The sequence below is a fragment of the Pseudochaenichthys georgianus genome, chromosome 17 (assembly GCF_902827115.2).
Source record: "Pseudochaenichthys georgianus chromosome 17, fPseGeo1.2, whole genome shotgun sequence".
Lineage (NCBI taxonomy): Eukaryota > Metazoa > Chordata > Actinopteri > Perciformes > Channichthyidae > Pseudochaenichthys > Pseudochaenichthys georgianus.
Window position 1 is genome coordinate 9539768 of NC_047519.1, and position 17232 is coordinate 9556999.

The 17232-nt window shown below is 43.8% G+C and overlaps 1 pseudogene; it reads left to right on the plus strand.

Annotated features, from left to right (window-relative positions):
* LOC117462819 (BMP/retinoic acid-inducible neural-specific protein 3-like) overlaps positions 1-14470 on the plus strand; it is a 48698-nt pseudogene extending 34228 nt beyond the window's left edge.
* The last annotated feature ends 2762 nt before the right edge of the window (positions 14471-17232 follow it).

Consider the following 17232-nt stretch of genomic DNA (forward strand, 5'->3'; position numbering starts at 1 on the left):
CAGTAATCCGCCTTTTGAGAGATGCCGTAGCTGCTCTCAGAAGGGGAACAATTGACGGGCTGTTTATTGGCTTTATTGATTTTCGTTTCATTATTTTGAGCTGCGCCCTCGGCCTGAAGCCTCGATGCGTCAGCTGCAAATGTTTTATAACAAAAGAATCAACCAATGTGTGACATGTGTTTGTGCGGACTTGAGGATGGTGTTTAGGCATCTCTTGAGGCGGCCGCTCGCTTCTTCTTTCTCAACTGCTGGCCGAAATTCTGCGTTGGCTGAGCCTGAGCTGCAGCCGGAACCGGAGAATTTCTAGGCCAGCTTGCCCTTGTCTCCAGCCTGGGCTGGGGACTCGGGGTGGGCTGCGGCCTCTGCGTCTTCGGTGCTTTAAACCGAGCAGAGTTCGAGGCAGCCTGGGCGAAGGACTGCTGCTGCGAAAGCAGCGGCTGGACCCTTCGAGGGAGGCAGAGGTGGAGTGCCTCGTCCTCCCTCTTTTTCGTCTCACACCTCCTTTGCATGGAGGCAAGAGCGGAGCCGAAAATTCCCTCGGGAACGATGGGCATATCCAGCACATACTCCTTTTCCCGGTCAGGGAGGTTGGTGAGGTTGAGCCATCTCGCTCTTTCCTGCACCACCATGATCCCCATTACCTTGCCCGTGGCCTGGACGGCGCAGCGTTGTACACGGAGACAAATGTCCGTGACCGCTGCCATCTCGTCCAGAGTGGCTGCCCCCGGGTTACCCGACAGGTCCTCGCAGAGCTCCTCTTGGTAGGCGGTTAGCAGCGAGGACACATTCAGGGCCCTGGCGGACAACGCTGCAGCTTTGTAGGACTTTGCTGGCAGCGTGGGGTTCCTGCTTGGTGACGGGCCCACCTTTGGTAGAAGGTGAGCCGCTACCAGCGGTTCCATGGGCGGCATGCGGAGCAGGCCGAGCTTCTCCATTCCGTCGCAGTCTAGGGAGGAGTGAAGGAGTTGGTACTACTTTTCTCCGCGCCGTTCCTATGAGCTTGCTTTAAAAGAAGGAACACTCAAAACAACCTGGACGAGGGTTAAACAAAAATCTGTTTTAATCATAAAAGGTAATAATGCAATACCATATAATACATTACCATACAAAGCCATATCATATGCGTAATGTCAGGAGTATGCCTACTCCTGGCCTTGTTCACGAGCTGCCCCGACCTTCCGGTCCGAGCCGCGCGAGAAGAGAGAGGGAACAACAAGTTGCATGCCCCAAAACCAACAGAAAGGGATGGAGTTTCATTTGGGAGATACCAAAACGCTGTCTCACAGGGAATCAGCGCGGGCAGCTATGAAAGCCACAGGTGTTGGGAAGGCCTGCAGGATGCACCTCATTAACATCAGGGAAAATGTCCCTCCCAATTTGCAAAGCCTATCGATGGTTTAACCCAGAAAAACACTCTAAGGGATAATCTTTTCACTCAAAACAGAAATCACCATTAATTCTGCATCTTCCTTCTTCACAAATAGCTTAAAACACTCTTTTGATAAACAGTTAAAAAGTCAAAGAAAAAGACTATTGCGCTAATCTACTTTTAAGAAAAAGGGAACATTGTTTCAGGAATCTATAAAAAAACCTCTCTATATTTGAGAGGAAAAATTTACTTTTTGTTCCTTCAACTATTAACACACAGGAATGTATAAACCCACACATATACTATTCAAGATATGTAGACTTCCCTGAAACATGACCTGCTTGAGATCTTAAGCAGAATATACTCTTTCCCCACCAAGCACCCTGTCCTGCATATCTCCACCTCCCCCACAGGGCAATAAAACCCAGTTTACTCTAAACAGCCCTTTGTTTATAGCCATTTTAGTCCTCACATTTATGAAAGGATAAAACAGAGAAATCAATATAAAACACAAACACAGGTATTGTTTGAACAGTATTCACTTAACTGCTACTATTGATAATTACCAGAGAAACTCAAAGGGACCTCTTTTAATATCTGGAAATTGCAACAAGACTTTCTGCCATTTCAAATGTAACACACTTCTTCGGTACAATATCTCACATCAATTTCCACAATTGGCACCTTGGATTGGGACCTTGTTGCTGAAGGGCCGGTCTCTCCACGAGACCGACACTTCATCCAACATTTCCGGGAAGACCGGGAGGAGTTGCCTCTTTTTGCCCGCTGCTTGGGGAAGATGTTTTCCCTCGTAGCGGGACCTGGAGGTCTCCTTGGCCATTTCAGGCCACGGAACGTTGAGTCTGACCGCAGCGCGTTTGCACACGGCCTGCAGGTCCATGCTCAGACCGGGCGAAGCTGGTGCGCTATCGCCCGGGGGAGCAGCACTTGCCTCAGGCTTTGCAGCCTGAGCCGGTGACATGAAGGTGTCCTCTTCCTGTTCATCCGATTCGGACAGGAGGAACGCCAGGGCGTCCTCCTCGTAGTCCAGCTCGAGGACATCCTCCGCGGGTGAGACCATGGTGAGGTCTAACCGGGAGCCCCAGCTTGGTAAAGCGCGGGAATCCGTTCCCGCGTGTCTTGTCGTCACCGGGTCCCGGCCTGCCAGGGCGCGGGATTCCGGTTCTGTGGCCATCGCTGATAATGAGCCCCAGACCGACACGGAGAGGGGTTCACTCTCTGTGGCGGACGCCCCCGTGTCTTGACTGCCGGTCGGCGGGTCCATGGACATGGGGGGGGTCCTGTTCCGACAGGCTAGCTTGTCTTGCTAACCGTCGGCGGAGGCTCTTAACGGTGAAGCGGACACAATGTCCGCATGAGCCGGGGTTGTCGATCGCGCCTCGGGCGTGTTCCAGCCCGAGGCAGGACGAACAGACCTGGTGTGTGTCTGTGCCTGAGATCTTTAACCCGCAGCCGCAGAGTCGAGCCACCGAGTCGAGCCACCGAGTCCCTGACTCCTCTGGTGTGAGGGAGAGGGGCGTCCATCTTGGTCGCCTCGTGGCGTGGAGAGGGCCCGCTCTCGACAGGTGGGACGGGAGAAAAAGGTATTACCACCTTGTCCTTAATCCGGAGAAAAAGGACGGTGTGGGTCTTTTATTCCCGGAGAATACTGAATGGTGTGGCAGTATGCTCCTTTTTAATCCTTTTCCCCTCCGTGGAGGAGAGAAAAGAAAAAACGTCCTCGCTACCGTGGTGTCGGTAGAGAGGGAGCGAGCTAGCAACAGGTGTGCAGCTAGCTTAAAAAATCGGACCTACCTCACTTTCCGGGGAAGAGAAGGGCGAGGTCGATTTTAATACTAACTGGCGTTAGTACTACCGTCTTCCTGCGAAGCAGAAGGAGTAGCCGGCGAGTAGGGTTGGGTACCGAGAACCGGTTCCGGTTCGGAACCGGTTCCAACATTTCGATTCCAACGGCATCATTTAGAAATGTGAATTTCGGTTCCACTTTTCGATGCCTGAGGAAATGTAGCGTTGTCCCTACACTTTCTACAGTGTAACCTGAGACCAGGGCCGCCCCGTCGCACTGGCGTTATAGATGTTCGCCTCGCCTGGGGCGCCAGATCTGTGGAGGCGCTGCGCTGACAGCTCTGGGAGGGAAAACAAATGTTTTGACCGTTGGTGCTCATCCTAATTTTCGGCCTTGATGTAACAACATTCATAATTAAGTAAATGTAACACCCTTTTCACCCCGGTTACACGTTTCATTCGCCCTGTACGATGGGCGCTGCAAGTGATGAAAATGGGGGATGTTGGCTTATCTGGCGCCCGCAGCTCACAGCCAAAGTGCGAGTGAGCGAGGGAGAAAGGGAGGGTGCACTGGAACCGGCGCTGTTGTTATTAGCATCTGGTGCTAGCTGCTCTAATGGAAGAAGAAGATGTTTCTCCAATGATGTGGAGGGAGAGTCCTCTCCAGTCAGACTGAGAGGCTGATGACTACAGCTCAGTGAGGTAAAGGACTCTGAGTGTTTAGATAGTTCACTTTAGTCTAAGTTATCTCAGTGGGTCTCAAACGTTTTGATCACAATTTATGCAAACACATATTTCCAAGGCACTCCTTTATAATTATTGGGATGAAACAGGTTTGAAATAATTCCAATGTATACTATAGGACAGTAAACCAGACATATCGTTTTAAACTGGAGAGATAACAAAATATGCATAAATAAAATAGTAAAATAAGATATGAATGAACAACAAACATAAAATACGTTACATGTATTTGTTATTGGCTATGGGTTATTGGTTATGCTCACATACTTATTTAATTATTCAAATGTAAACCGATCTTTTTCATATGGGTGTTTATGTACCCCCTAGATCTAGTCTCTAGTAATTCTGCTTAAAGTGCACCAGATTGAAGCATTTTGCTGTAAAATGTTCAAACATTTCTTCCTGGTATGTCTGAGAAGGCAGATATGCTTGTTTTTCTCAACAAGAAGTTAATCATTTTTTTTACCCTGCCCCTCAAAGAATCGGAATTGAGAACCGTTAAGAACCGGAATCGAAAAGTGGAATCGGAATCGTGGAAATTCAAACGATACCCAACCCTACCGGCGAGCGCCCGTCGACCGAAATGGGTATTTGGGTTCAGTCTGTGGACAGTGAAGCTTGCCCGGCTACTGTAGAGATGTGCTCTGAAGCGAGAAGAGGTGTTTGAATGACGCATGCGTCGTGGCGCAGGCTACTTATAGGGGGTGATTTCCCCTGACGTTGACGTCAAGATCACCAGCCAATCAGGATTGGCGTAATGAGATTGATGCTTCTGTTTGCTCCGCGATGAGGCGCATCCCATAGTGAGACATCGAACGGAGTGTTATGAATGAGAACAGAGGAACTGTGAACACAAACCAAATTTGAGGCAATGTGCAACTTTGTAATAAATTGGTCCCTGATTAGGACCACAGCAAACAATAGGTTGAAAATGCCCTTCAAATATCCACTGTGATGTTCTCAGTTTTTAGGGGGGGCTTCCAAACACACGCACCACAAATAATAACTGACTGGAATTGGGGGAAAAAAGAAAATGTCTTACAAATCCTTAACGGCTTCAATAATGTTACAGGAATGACTCGTAGCCATGTTAGGATAACAACAGAGGTAGTTTCCAGTCCATACCACCATATTTAGATCCAAAAAACAAAGAATGCTGCTGTGGGGATGACTTGAAGAAAAGACAAAGATAAGATACAATACAATCATTCACATTCCATTAATTTCCTTGCAGGTGACAGAAACCAGAACCGGGCCGCTCGGATGCAGCAACTATGACAATCTGGACACAGTCAGCTCTGTTCTCGTCCACAGTCCAGAAAACAAGGTTCAACTGCAAGGTAAAACCTCCTTAGATGGCAATGGTGACATCGGCAATAGTCAAATATATGAATTGTCATTTGATAACTGCAATAAATAATACATCCAGCATGAATCTATATTTTAGTCAACACATCCCATGAAACACCCAAAACCAACAGTGTGAATCCTTTTCTCAATTATTTTCTATCTTCTTTAGCCTAAGGCAACCACAATACAATTATTTAAGACACTAATCCTTACAAACAGGAAATATGTTGTTCTCTTGTTTTACAAAAAGCTCAGGAATGTCCTAAATACAAACTAATTTCTATTTTTTAACATTACTCAAAGAGGAGTAAGTAGTGCATTTCCCTGAGACCATTTTCAGCTGTGGATTAATACACATTTGATGAATTAGTGTGTGTGTGTGTGTGTGTGTGTGTGTGTGTGTGTGTGTGTGTGTGTGTGTGTGTGTGTGTGTGTGTGTGTGTGTGTGTGTGTGTGTGTGTGTGTGTGTGTGTGTGTGTGTGTGTGTGTGTGTGTGTGTGTGTGTGTGTGTGTGTGTGTGTGTGTGTGTGTGTGTGTGTGTGTGTGTGTGTGTGTGTGTGTGTGTGTGTGTGTGTGTGTGTGTGTGTGTGTGTGTGTGTGTGTGTGTGTGTGTGTGTGTGTGTGTGTGTGTGTGTGCGACAGAACATTTAACCCAGTGCAATTATTTGGCTCATCTATCTAACTCAAATGGAAGGAGTTTCTGTCTGACTGTCATTCGATTTCCTTGACAAATGTTCATCCGATCGACTTCACACTTGGCTGCAGTACTGCTGAGGACCCAAAGCAGTGCACTGTTGAGTCTGAGCTCTTCCTTTGGACTTATTTATTCATGCTGGGTTATTGAATTGATTTTCAAAGTGGGATCCAGACCACCAAAGAGGTATACACTTTCTCCCAGGTGTTTGCCAAATATATTCTTTAAATTATAAAATGCTGATGTATTGATAAAAAGGTTCATATTTGAAGATGGGGAACATTTGTGCCAATTTAACAGGCATATTGTGACCACTACTACAACACACCTTATCTGTCACTTACTTTACCGTACGATGACCCATTCCAAATCCATGCTAAGCTATTAGCTATTATGTTAGCTTGGGAGAACGGAGCAGTTTTTAAGTGACTCTAACGTAAAAGTTAGCTAAATAGGGAGACATGACAACGGTTTAATTCACTTTGTTTATCTGTAATAAACTGCTCTGAAGTATCTAGGTTCAAACGTTCTAGAATTGAAACAGTTATATTAGCATCGAACGACGAGCTCTATCGTGAGCTAGCTAATGGTACAATCCAGCCAAGTAGGTAGCCATTAATATTTTCATCTCACATAATCACAAGCCTTGATACGGAATAATAAAATAGTTCCTAGTTGTAAATGCTCACTACAAGGTCTGTGGAATATCGATCCGGAAAGAGACATTGCTGTAGTTTATAATGTTTATAATATAATGAAAAATATATAATTTTGTCAAGCCAAGTGCAACAGTTACATTTTTATTGGAGAGATGAGACTACTTTAAGTCGTAGAACAAAACATGAAACTATTATAAGTTTTTGTTAGGCACAGATCAATATTAAGGCATCTAACAAAAAACAAATTTCAAAAACTGTTGACTTTGAGTCAAGGGTACCAGAAGTGGCAAAATGCTAACTTATTTCCGGGTTTCAGGACTCATTCCTGCACAACTCTATGGAGTTCTATGTAATATGGGTACGTAGGTTTTGGCTACTTGACAGTAAGATCAATTCACTTGTTGTTTTTTTGGTCTTTCCATGGACTTTGGGACTGAAAAAACTAAAGTATAGATTCAGAATATCACTTTTTTCTTTAATTTGACATGACAAGAATAACAATGTTGACATTGTTTATTTTGAACATGACCGTCGCACATTTTCATCCAGTCCTCTACCTTCCACAGGGCTGCAGGTCATCCTCCCGGGCTACTTGCAGAGCAGCTTCATTCAGGCGGCTCTCAACTACATCGGCTGTAAATCTGAGGGCCATTTTGTGTGCCAAAGCAGCGACTGCTGGTGTGAGTGCAGCGCGGACTTCTCCCAGTGTAACTGTCCTCTCTCTGACCTGCAATATTTGGAAAGCAACCTGCTGCGCATCAGAGACAATCAGAGGGTTACTTACCAGGAGTTTGAAGAATCCGGTGAGTCAGGGGTTTTAAATTACTAAGACATACCAAAATTGGCCCTGAAAATGTCAGCTTGGATAGTGCTTTCAATGAACCCCAGGTGGAACATTGGCTTTCCGGCTTTTAAGAACGCTTGACTTTGCAGTAAAGGCTATATTTTGATAAAAGATTATACATATAAACTTGGAAATAAGAGTTTACTAGAACAAAAACACATGTCTGGTTTTTGTTCTAAGTGCATTCTTGGCAGTCAAACTGTGACAGCTACCAGACGCTGAATCATGAGACCTTTCAGTCAATGTAAGATTATACTTATCAACTCCACTGATCGTTTCACAAGTCTATTCCTACCAAAGTGCTCTTGGGAATCACAATATAAAGTTGTGGATAACCTGCTTTCTTGCCAAAAGTTATACAAAAAGTCCCTTCACATACTAATAGAATTAATATTTAGCAAATCATTTATTGTTTTTTCAGTATATTTAAAAGGGGGAAAAAAGCATATTACTCAAACCTCACCCAAAGATGTAAAATGTTAATCATTAAAGAAGAGCTGCAAATGTTGTTGCTAACCAGCTGGTATGCTAACTAGCAGGTCACATGAGAGGTCACATACATCCTCCTGTAGTGGACAGTCAATCAGTATATTTGCTCAAGTATATTACTGAATTGCACATCTAAGGGAAAGACTGTACTTTTTATTTCACTACATTTGTCTTACAACGTTATTAATACATCTACAAAGTAGAAGAGAAACAAGGGAGAAACACATTTATTTTAGAATGTAATGATTTGCTATAAAACAAAACAGTACATTTAAAATGTCTCTGCATTGGTTACTTTCATGCTAAATAATCAAAGTAAATGTTGCTGATTATACTAATTAAGGCTACCTCTACATACATTCTATCAAAAAGATGAACCAAGGGAGAATAATAATGATATAAAGATATGAAACAATAATGCAACATGTTGTGCTACTCCTCCGTGTATAGCTGCATTGCAGTTAGAGCACCACTGAGCTTTTCATCATGGTTGCTGAATGTAACTCACCGCCACTGTGTAACTCTATTATTGATTGTGTGGCATTGATTTGAAGGCCTGCTATACGAAGCACACTGTACTTGCCTCATTCACAGCTCCTATAGTAATCTCCCTCAGCTCTGTGCACTTTAAAAAGGCTTCTACACCCATAAATGAACCAGCAGTTACGAAAAGTCTGGCCTGCGTCCGAGCACCTAACATTGTATGACTGTGTCGATATCGAGACAGTAGTACAATATAACTACCCTTAACATACTTTCCCAGAGAGTGAGTGGCCCGACTGGCCTTTACACAAAAAATGAAGCATATATTTGCAGCAACGCTGATTGCTGCTAGGTTTGACGCCTTCTATAATAATCAGCATATAATGGACAGTGAAACTAAAGCGGCCCTATTATGCTTTTTGGGGGTGTCCCTTTCTTGTAGAGTGTTATATAGGTTTTGTAAGGTTACATGTATGGTCTGTAAAGGCTGAAATCCCTGTATTCCTTCCAGAGGGAGTTTCTCTCACACACTCGGGCAAAAACGCCTCCATTGCACTCCTTCGTTTACTTTTGTGACATAGTGACATCACTACAGTATGTAACAATTGCACTCCTATTGGCTGGCGATCCCACACATTGTGAAAGGCTAAGGGCACAGGCATCTCTAAGCGCTCGACCAATCATAACAGAGCCGGCCAGCTAACCAATATATGTAGCAAATAAAGAGCTTTTTGAACATTAAAGCATGGAGACATGTCACAGTAGAGACACAAAATACAATTATGAACCTGAAAATGAGCATAACGTTATGGACTACTTGCTTTGCAAACTATTTACATGCTGACAGTTGTTATATTTATTTGCCTAATTTCTCTTTTACATGCTGGTAATTTGATGACTTAATCTATCCAATATTAACTATAGGAAAACGTCTCGGCTTATATCAATTTCCGCGATTGCTGGCGTATATAAGTAGCAGCGTTGATTTGCATTTAAATGTAATAATTTCATCTGTAGCGTTTCATTAACTCACTGTCATTCAGTTGTAGAATATTCCCCCTTTGCCTTTAAATGCTATTTTTTCCTCTGCTTAAGAAACTCTAAGCCTTTTTAAAGTCCTCCTCCTTACTCCGAACGGTTTTTAGCATAGCAGCTCTCTTAAAGGAATGGTCCACTCATTAGATAATTAATCAAAACTTCAGTATTTAGTGAAACATTATGTTTAAACCATACCCTGAAGAAATTAGCGATATTCCCCGGTAAATAATGATTTTATAGCTCTTTTTTATCAAAACCTGTATATTCCGTCTGGCCGCCGCCATTTTCAGTAGTCACGTGATGGTCGTGACGTCATCCATGCGTTCACTTTGTCAACACACGGAAACATGGCGGAGTATTTGAGTTCGGACTCGTCAGCAGAGGAAGAAGTTTTGACCAATGTGAAGAGATTGGATGGGGGAATTCAGCCATACATATCAGTATGACAATACGACACCCTCTGTCCTTAGACCCTCACATCGTACAAGGAAAAACTTCTGGAGAAAACCCACAGTTTAAGGGAACATGGGAGAAACCTCAGGGAGAGCAACAGAGGAGGGATCCCTCTCCCAGGACGGACAGACGTGCAATAGATGCCGTGTGTAAATTGAAAAGATAATACATTTGCAACATAGGTAGTCCAGATGTTTGGAAATGCATGTGTGTATAATGGGAAGATGATATAAGATACTATATGTATGCATGTAGTACCACCCTTGCTAGCGATTCCCTCTCTAGTTTAGCATACTCAGCTTCGTTGTCCCTGGCCATAGAATCACGATGTTATGGGGCCGGAAAAAACTGGGGGGAAATACACACTAGCCGGTACTACGCTATATGGAAAGGCCACCAAAAACTGTCCTGGCCTGGACGTTAAAACGGGGCTAGCCGCTGCAATGGAAATGCGCTATAACATACCTTATTCTTACCCCGAGCACTACTTCTGCTCCTCCGTCGCTTCACACTTGCAGAGGGCGATTTCTCAACTGGCCGAACTGGTGTCCTGGTCGGTGATGACACCAGAAAGACCGATGGTACTGCATCTCCATTAAGTAATGGTTGTTCCATAAATCCCATGTTATGTTTGATCATACTCTCAGAGTAGTCGTCCGGAAATTTGAAATGTTCGCTGCATACATGAGCCTGTAAATCTCTCGGTTCGGGCCGGTGTTCCGGTTTAAGTGGTTCCCCGATCAACTGGTTGACAGATGTGGAGGCGTGGCCTTCGACTGAAATACACATTTCGATCGCTTCTTCTGTCGTTTACATACATCTTTTGGTATATTTGGCTGGATAGGAACACTTTGATGCACATTCAGTACCAGTGTGTGAGGTTGTGGTTACGATGGCGATATCCGGACGCGAACAGCGAGGACTACAAAAAGAAAAACGAGTTGACTGGGGATGTCTGTTCAAAACATTGCGAGCTCCAATAAATCATTTAAACCAGCTATTGTTGCCCGAATTATCACTGAATATCGTTCTTAATGTGATACCAAGTCCATCTGAGACCTGTGTACACCTTCAGACAGCCTCCCAGTGAAGCGCACGTTGTTTACTCACAGTTTGAAAGCAGCGTGGAGAAGTCTTCAGCTGTGTTAAACTGTGATCCTCTCAGGTAAACTGTGATTCGCCCAGATTAAACTGTGTTACATCTTCTGTGGCTATCTACCAGCGATCATGTTTAAAATGAAAGACACACATACATCGCTTATAAAAACGGCATTCTGCAGCACTCATCCAGATCACATGTGACTGTTAACTCGTTTTGCAAAGACAGCAGCAGAAATGTCATTGCTGCATGTGCAGGGATTTTTATAAGCGATGTATGTGTGTGTCTTTCATATTCAACATGATCTGCTTTTCCTGGCATTTTGCAGCTGTTATTTCTCCTCTGGAGCTGTTTGCTTTTCTGGGACAAACAATGAGGAGTAGACAGTTTATTTTCCGGGGGTATTGTTACCCCGCGGCGCATCGCCACAGGCAGAGTTTTACTTATTCATGTTCTTTTTTTCCTCCTTCTACCAGAGGAGTTCCAAAGCTTGTTGGGAAACTGCCAACCCATTACGCTGTGAACACATCTGTGGTGGAACACATGTGGAGGACGGACGGCAGCCTGCTGCAGCGCCACCGGCAGCTGGAGGCCGCCAGTAGCCAGCTCCTGGCCAAAGCCCGCCGCACCGTTAACAAGCTCTTCAGCCTCAGCAAGAGGTGCCGAAAACAGCCCAAAATAGTCCTGCATAGGGCGAGGTAAGAGGCAACACGAGAACACGTGGGGGTGGTTTATACCACAGCCTGTTAACACAAGGTGCTCCCCAAAAGCTTCTAATTATGAAAATGATTTATGCGCCAGGCACTGTGAGAAAGCAGCAGAGCAGGACGCTACTTATTAGAAAGCACTTGAGGTAGTTGTGGAGTGAGGTGAAAGTTGGTGGGGGGTGCGTTTAAAGGGGCCCTATTTAGCTTTTTAGCACTTTCCTGTAGTGTGTTATATAGGTTTTGTGAATTTCTAAAAAGTAAAGAGCTTTTTGAACATTAAAGCATGGAGACATGTCACAGTAGAGGCACAACATATAAATATGAACCTGAACATTTACCTAATATGTCTATCATCATAGAATATGACCGCCCACTAGTGTTATTGACTACTTGCTCTGGAAATATTAGACTGTTTACATGCTGACAGTTGTATATTTTTATTTCTATTTTCCATGCTGGGAGTTGTATTACTCTATCCAATATTCAGTATGGTAGAATGGCTCAGCTTGTATCAAATTATGTGATTGCTTTTTTTTTTTTTAATGTTATGGCTGCTCTTTGCTCAGATGCACTCCCACCTAGTCTGTTTCCATGGTGGTCTTTACTTCACTCAGATGTATGCCTCTCATGAAATCTATGTTGATAGCTGTTTCTGGCAGGGGAATTAACTAAATTACATTATCAATCAACGCACTAGTTAAACGCAGGTACTGCCCCCTTAGTCCAGACTCCAATTATAAGACTTTACCACACCCCTTATGCTTGTAAAAAAATTTCATTCAATAGTGGTTTAAGGTAACTGGGTAAGACATGTTTCGTGTTGTTTTTTTGTGATTAAAACATTCATTTTGATCTTATTTTGCTTTTGGAACACCATCTGAGTTGGAGTTCTTCGAAGATAGTGTTTTTCCTGCACATCAAAACAACCAATTTTTTAGGATAATCTTTTCGGGGCTAAACATTTTCTCTTTTTACATAATCACAAAACATGAAAGACTCGATGTGATGTATTTTGTATTAACCAATTAATCCATGCTGTGTCCCTAAAGTGTTTGACAAAATTGCATGTCGTCCTCAGGCCTCTGCACTTCTGGTTGAGATACTCCCTCTCCATTTTATACTGCAGCGAGAACCACCAGCTTGGTGTTTACAGTGATGAGAGCCGCAGCTGCTCCTGCCCCCACCCCCCATGCCAGGGCCTCATTCCCTGCTCTGTGGGCGACGGTACCCTCTGTACCTCCTGCTCTGCGGAGAACAGGACCCGATGCTCCAGCTGTAACCTCGGCTTCACCATCAACCAGGGAGCCTGCCGCCCTGCCGTGCCCGACCCTACAGACCCCTACCTGGGGTTAGAAAGCGACCGCGACCTGCAGGATCTGGAGCTGCGCTTCCTGCTCCAGCGGCGCGACCCCCGCATTGCTCTGCACGGCGTGTTCGTGAGCAACGACGTGCGGGTCAACACTTGGTTCGACCCGTCGTGGAGGAAAAGAATGCTGCTCACTCTCAAGAGCAACCGGGTGAAGTCCAACCGCGTCCATGTGCTGTTTGGACTGGCGCTGCAGTTTTGCCTCACCAGAAACAGCACTCTGGAGCCGGCGTTGTCTCTGTTTGTGAATCCTTTCGGGGGCAGTCATTCGGAAAGCTGGACCATGCCTATAGGTCAGCACGGATACCCTAACTGGGAGCGAACCAAACTGGATATCCCCTTGGACTGCTATAATTGGACTTTAACTCTTGGAAACAGATGGAAGAGCTTTTTTGAAACGGTACATTTCTACCTGAGGAGTCGCATCAGGGACCCCGCGGGAGCCAGCAAGAACACCACGGTGTACTATGAGCCTCTGGAGGCCATCGAGCCGTCGAATAACATCGGCTACATGAAAGTGAACAGTATGCAGCTGTTCGGATATAGCGTGCACTTTGACCCCGAGGCGATACAGGACCTGATTCTGCAGATAGACTACCCGTACACTCAGGGATCACAGGACTCTGCCCTGCTGCAGCTCGTGGAGCTGCGCCTGAGGGTTAACCGGCTCTCGCCCCCAGGGGCCCCACACCTTGATCTGTTCGCCTGTCTGCTCCGCCACAGGCTCAAACTGTCGAGCGCGGACGTGACCAGGATACTCACGGCCCTGCAAGCTTTCAGTGCCAGGCAACCAAACCACACGGAGTACGAGGCGAACAAACTGTGTAGTTAAGGGCGATTCTTTTGATGTTTTGTACTATTTCCTCTTGCCACAGATAGGCCTGTATCCTCTGTCAGCTGGATCCATTTGTGTCAAGTGTGTGGTATGTTGTTCAAGGCTTTGTTGTACATACACTATGTGCAATTAAATTTGATGTTTTCATAATTTCAGTGTAGTTTTATCGATTCAATCTACTGAAAAAGTTTTTAAATCTCACATATTTCACAACTTTTTGGAGACTTTAATATCAGAATGAACAAAGAAAATCCCTTTTGGGCAAATTTCATAAAGAAAGTCAAATGTGGCCCTAATCCTCTTCCGTAAAAAAGTGTATCTTATTAAAGGTCCCATGTCATGGCCATTTCCACTGATCATAGTTCCATTGTTGAGGTCTACTAGAATAGATTTATACTGTGCAATTTTCCAAACTCACATTGGTTTCGCATACAGCATACAGTGAGTGAATACACATACTTTACAGAGGTAAAGTATGTGTATTCACTCTCTCCACTAAACGGCTCGTTGCAGCTCTTGCCCCCCCCTCCCTGTGAGCCCAGTGTGCTCCGATTGGTCGGGACCAGTCGGGACGTTGTGAATCGCGCTGAGCTCCGTGGAGGTGTGATTTCCTTGTTTAGCGATACACAGCGAAACACAGCCAAACTCACCCTGAGCACACACAAAGTCACAGCCGAAGTAAAAACAATAAGTGTGGCTTGATATTGAGTAAGAAAAAGGTTGATAAACGCTGTGAGAATGGGTCTGCAGAGAGAATTTCGCCGCGATCCCAACTGTCTGTTATCAGCCTGCAGCCAGGGAGGAGAAATCAGCAGAGCTGCCTGCACTGAGTGTGTGAGGAAGTCCGTGGATTGGTCAATTTGGACCAATCAGCGGGGGCTTAGCGTAACGGCTCCGCGGACATAACGTAACGGCTCCACGGATTGGTCCATTTCGTTCCGGGGACAACATGACATCATGATGTACCCGGAAGAATCAAATGGACAGTGACGTATCTCCAACGAGGCGTTTTGGGGAGGTATTTTCTGTTTTAGAGTTTTATTCGATACAGGGTGTACTTTGAGGGTTTTGACTCTGCACACCGTTTACATGCATAAAAACCTTCATAACACACAAGGGGACGGGTAATAACCGGAAAAGCATGACATGTCAACTTTAAAGTCAAACATCTTTAGAGTTGGACATCTTTTTTTATCGCTCCATAAATCTAATATATCGTCAACAGCCATTACACATTTCACCCTGTTTTATAAATCAGCCTATGAATTATTTATGAACAAAACTCTCCAAAACCTTCAGAATATAGATAGGAATGGAAGTGGACGTCTGGTGTGCTACAGAAGTAGAGATTTCCGTGTCAGACTATGAGAACATCTCTTTTTTCCAGCCTTTATAGATATGTTTTGCAAAATCACACATTGGGAATACATATTTTACTAATATGTATGAATATGAAACATCCTGTGTCCCCACTTCCCCAGACAATTATTTGGTGTTAAGAAGTGTCGGTCAATTGTGCGTGTGAGGAATAATCTAATGCTAACTTTTGGTGATTTCAAAATAAATGTAGTCATGCAAATAGAGAACGTAAATAAATAAACACCTATTTGATTTTCCACTATAGCCCAACATTCAAAATGTACCAGGCAATTAAAATAACCATGATGTTGCCTTTAGTGCCTAGCTTTAACTCTGAACTGTGTGGGGGTTGGTATGATCAGATTTGAATGGCATTGGCCTGACAACATAAAAAGACAACCTCACAACTGCCCTCAAATTTTGATTTAAATGTGGCCAAACTGTCAGTGCATGTCATGAAATCCCCTTTTCCAAATTTGGCAAATTCAAACCAGTGACCAAAACACACAACAATCTCAGAAAAAACGACTTCTAGCCCATCGCTCATCAGAATCAGAATCATGTTTAGTGCCAAGTAGGTTTACACATACGAGCATTTTGCCTTGGTGTATATGGTGCATACATAAACAAAGTTAATGAACATAAATTGTAAGAAAAGGTCCACAAATATAAGAACTCTAAACAAATATTTAAAAACAAATATTTTAACATAAAAATGTAGAGAAATATTAACATTAAATATAGATATACAAAACAAAACATTTATAACATTTCCTAAGTTTCCATGTCTATAATGCATGACAAATATAGTCATACCACATAATAATCTGATTATAACACTGTATAATGCATTCAAATGTGATTATAGGTCCATCTTGTCGATGTTTGCTTGAAAAACGGTGAGCAGCAACTATGAAGTAATATGATACTTTATAAGTCAATATAAATTGCATGATAATGAATGCTAATAATAGGATTTTTAGATACAACTTCAAGTTCTATAAATAGATAATTAAACATTGAACTATAGTAATGCCTATACACACGTCATAGAAAGGGTTACACATATTGTTTATATTTCATACAGAAACTTGAATTTGTAAATAAAATGTGTAATTGTCATTTGTTTAAGTATTATAGACATTTATAGTACTTTAAAATATAATCTTTCTGCATATTATGCTTTATAAGTATGTTAACAATGCATTATACACATCATAGAAAGGGTTTCCAATAATGTATTAAAATCATGTAATATTTGAATCTGTTTTACACAAAACTCCAGTATGCAGCACAATATCCTCACAACATAGCCTTATCCCACTGGAGAGTCTCGGTGGTGTGTGCGGTGTTGCTTTAGCCCATCTGAAGCCTCAGAACACAAGGTCTCCATTCTCTATTGAGGGAATAGCCTCGGCACAGATTACTAAGTATATAGTGTGAGAAGAGAGGGTCGGAGCAGCCTGCCTCTGTTCCTCCAAGTCCCCGTCCGCCATTCACAGTTACTGTGATAGATGAGCTGGGGCGCCGCAGAGACATGCCCAGCATCAAACAACAGTAAGCTGGGTATCAGTGACAACTGGATAGTACTCTGGCCCGGCGCCGGAGCGAGTCGGACCCTCAAAAGAGTAACTCTGACCAAAAGGGAAATCAGCTTTAATCCCCTAAAGGCTTTCAACAGTGGAGCCTCAGGCGAGCGGCATGCTGCGGCTTTGATTAGACGAGCATCTAAAGAGCTTGCAGCAAAGATGTAGCTTCATCAAGATTCACCTGACATGTTTCCCCTGAGATTAAAGCCAGACACAATTTGCTCTGATGCTATCGTTCAGAATGAATATGAAGAGGTTGTTGATTTTTAGATGAGATGCTGAGCATACCACCATGACTGTCATTCAGATTAATGATGCATCATGCTGCAGTGTTACAGTAAACAAATA